This window comes from Pelecanus crispus, chromosome 6 (genome assembly GCF_030463565.1).
Source record: "Pelecanus crispus isolate bPelCri1 chromosome 6, bPelCri1.pri, whole genome shotgun sequence".
In the NCBI taxonomy this organism is placed as follows: domain Eukaryota; kingdom Metazoa; phylum Chordata; class Aves; order Pelecaniformes; family Pelecanidae; genus Pelecanus; species Pelecanus crispus.
Genome location: NC_134648.1, coordinates 51,522,001 through 51,526,086, shown reverse-complemented (window position 1 = coordinate 51,526,086; position 4,086 = coordinate 51,522,001).

Sequence of the window (4,086 nt, the reverse complement as noted above, 5' to 3'; positions counted from 1 at the left end):
TCAGAGAAAGACATTATTCATGGCAACATGCTCACCAACACTCTTGGTACAATGTAAGTAACAAACCAATTTTAAACCAGTCTCTATCAAAAAGAATCCTATACCATTAGTGCTTTAGCACAGGGGATAGAAAGGACTATATTGTTGGAAGAGTACAGTATGAATTGGCAGTTATCCTGTTGATACCCTAAGGATAATCAGCAATGTAAGGGCAATCTTCTGTTTTCTTGAGGGTCTCAACATTTCAGTACATTCTGAGGATGGATGGCTAGTCCTTTTACCATCCCATGGGCATTTCTGAGGTTTCAAAATTTCTTGATAGCTTGTATATCACTGATCACTAAATACTAGATATGTGTTTTGCTGCATCACTTACCTGAAAAAATGTGATGTGCCTGGATCAGGTGTAGGCATACAACTGCATTGCTTTCAAATCAGCCAGGATCAAGGGATTTTATGCTGATTTTGCAATGGCTATAGGAGGTCAGATGACACTTTATGCAGGTTCACTTTAATCTGGCACTAGGAAGGTTAAAATCTGGATTTACTGTATCAATAATTTCAGCCTAGGTTTCATGGAAGAAAAAATCTTAACTGGGAGACCCATGCTGCAGTATTGCTAATAGTGATTATACCACTGAGTTTAGCGCAAATTCTAGCTCTCTTATGCTTGGTGTTGAACGAGGATTTGATCCTCGTTTCCACACAAACAAGGTGAATACATTATCTTCAAACACATTTGTTATTATGAAAGAGTTTTTTCAATCCCCTCTGCTAGAGTTGTTCCGTTTTGTATAAATATTTGTTAATTGATCCCAAGAGAGTAAGAAAAGGAGGGTGCAAAATTGCCTATATATCCTACTCATTATAGTACCAGGAATTATGGAGTCATGGTTCAAGCCTTTGTTTCAGAAGACACTTAATTATTCAATGTGAAGTGAAAACATTTCAGTGCTTGCTGAAAATTTTCAACCAGTTCTCATTTAGATTACTATTTCTGCTCTCTGTAGTATAAGAGTACTCTGTAAGATTAAAAAGCATGCATTGTTTTTTTTAAAATAAGACCTTTATCTACATTGCTTATAATGTGGATTAGTAACACGTAACATGTTAAATATCTATTTTTCTCTCACGTTATTACTGTTTATACTGCAAAAGTGTCTATGAGAGGGAAGATGTCTGCTGTGTAGACAAAGAGGATTTTGGAGATGCACATTTGGCCCCTGGAACTGCCAAGACCCTGCCTTAATGTGCTCATGTTCTGGACATCAGAATTGGAATCTTAAAAACTTATTGCTCACTTAGGATGTGTACAGGTACATCATGATAAAATCCAGTCAAATGAGGACATCATGGAAACAATCCCCAGTTAGCCAGCAGGAAGTCCTCAATTATGTGTGAAATCCTGCTTCTCTAGAAGGTTTTAAGGACTGTGAGATATAAATCCTAACCTTCCTCAATAGCAGGAGGTTCCTACAATAATTCTTTCATATGAAAAGGCTTTCCCTCTCAGTCCAGGAAGTGAGGGACTGGGTTCAGATCTATCCTGAAAGATCTTAAGCCTATAAAAAACTCATGTTTGCATACCCAATCCCCAAAGAACACCTGAGTAAGTGATGAGCAAGTGAAGAAAGGGTGCAGGTATATTAATCCACTAAATCCTCCTTCCATGAGTGCTACCCACAGGATGCCATCAGTCTGAGTTATTCACCCACTTTCAAACTTCCAGCTAAGTTACTCCACAACTCCCTCCCAAGCTTTCCTCTCTTTCTGACCTAGAATGTCCACACTTTTTCCTGAGCTGAGATTAATTCTCCAGATTACAACCTCTGACACCCTAGAAATGGATTTTCTTACCACAGCTAAATAAAGTTAAATGAAAAAATATGTTGCAGCAAAGAGCTAGGAGGAGCACTACTGCATGTTTATAGTCACATATTTTACCACTCCCTGCTTCTGAAAAAAGCCAGCCTCGTGCTGCCCCAGAAATCCCATACCCAACACACTCCCTACTCCTAAAGTCAGGATATTTCATTTGCTCAGGGCACTGCTGTAAGTCCAAGACTTCTGCCTGTTTTTTACTGAGCATCCTAGCAGGGAATTCAAAATTACAGGCATCACTAGAAAAACTTAATTTGCACAGGATTCTAATAACAATGGAAGCAACTTCTCCCCTGTCCTGGTTTAGCATCAGCCAGCAACTAAGCACCACACAGCCGCTCGCTCACTCCCCCTACCCCGATGGGATGGGGGAGAGAATCGGAGGAGTAAGAGTGAGAAACACTCCTGGGTTAAGATAAGAACAGTTTAATAATTGAAATAAAGTAAAATGGTAGTGATAATAATAATGATATAATAATGATAATAACAATAATAATAATCAAAGCAAGTGATGCACAATGCAATTGCTCACCACCCGCTGACCAATACCCAGCCAGTTCCCAAGCAGCGATCGCTGCTCCCCGGCCAACCCCCCCCCAGTTTATAAGCTGAGCATGATGTCATATGGTATGAAATAGCCCTTTGGGCAGTTTGGGTCAGCTGTCCTGGCTGTGCCCCCTCCCAGCTTCTTGTGCACCTGGCAGAGCATGGGAAGCTGAAAAGTCCTTGACTAGCATAAGCAGTACTCAGCAACAACTAAAACCTCAGTGTGTTATCAACATTCTTCTCATCCTAAATCCAAACCACAGCACTATGCCAGCTACTAGGAAGAAAATTAACTCTATCCCAGCCGAAACCTGGACATCCCCCTAACACTATGTCCTGAAAATAATACATACAGGGCTGTCCTATTCAGAGCTCCTCAGGCTAGATCAGTTTTGGACATCTACAGCAACAGAATTCCAGGTTTATAAGGCTTTCAGATAGTGCTTCATGAGTTTATGCTTCCTGACTTCGATGACAGATGAGTGGAGAAAGGGGATCACAGCTCTAGATTTTGTTGCTTAAATATCAGCAACCCTATTGGATTTAAGCTCTTAAGCTCTTTCTCTGTGTCTCAAGTCCACCTCAAAAAAATAAAGATACAATAATAAAATATAATTGGAACAAAATAACATTTTTCTGGCCTTACAACTATTACAGAGGTCACAACAGACTTTTCCCTTCTGTGTGGAAAAGCACAAGTACCTAAAATAATGACATTACCTGCTCCAGAAGGAGAATCCGATGAAGAAAGAGACACAGAAAAAGAGGAAGATATGTTTAAAGTCAGACAACAAATCAGACTTTGACCTCCTGAATGCTTGGCCATGATCACAGTGTTGTTAAGCATCACAGATACCACAGGTCAAATATGGACTACCATACTGTACCAGGACACACGTATCCTGTACCTGTGACATAAAATATGGTGGGGAGGAAGTTGTTATTCCACTGTGCATGCACCTGTAAGTGTATGCTGTATTAGGCAATGTTAACTGGGAGACTACAGGGCAGCAAGCCCTATCTTGGTAATTCCCAAGATGTCTTGTGCAAAGCTCTAACTAGACATCCAAATACAAACATTGTCTTGTTCCTTTCCTTAGAGCTAGAGGTTTATGTTTCCACCCAATACAATGAAACAGAAGCTTTGTTTAGAACCCCATATCATTTCCCAGGGACTAGATTAGTACTATAGTGTATTTGTGACCTGCAAATGCTTTGAGATCTTTTTGTTGCTTATTTTTAAAGCATAAAATAGTTATACTTTTGTGGGGATTTGTATGACATGGAAACATTTTAAATTGGTCTGAGGTCTGTAAAAATGTGTTTATATAACACACACATCTCAGGCTAAATTTGCTCTTTTCACTAAAATCATTAGTTTTTATCCCTCAGCTTTGAATTCATTGTTGGTTTCCTTCCAGGACTGCATTCTTCCATTATTGGCTGGTAATAATAATGCTTGGTATTTATAGAGCACTTTATATTCTCAAATCTCTGTGTAAGCATTCATTATTTCATCACTTTAGATTTAAAATAATTCAGTCCTATTTTAGAGGAGTGAAATGGAAGTCATTGAAACACTGAGGATTTCAGTCTCAAAACAAGTCAGTGACAGAAATAGGGTAAAAATCAGAAACCTCTGACTTCTGGGATTGTGGT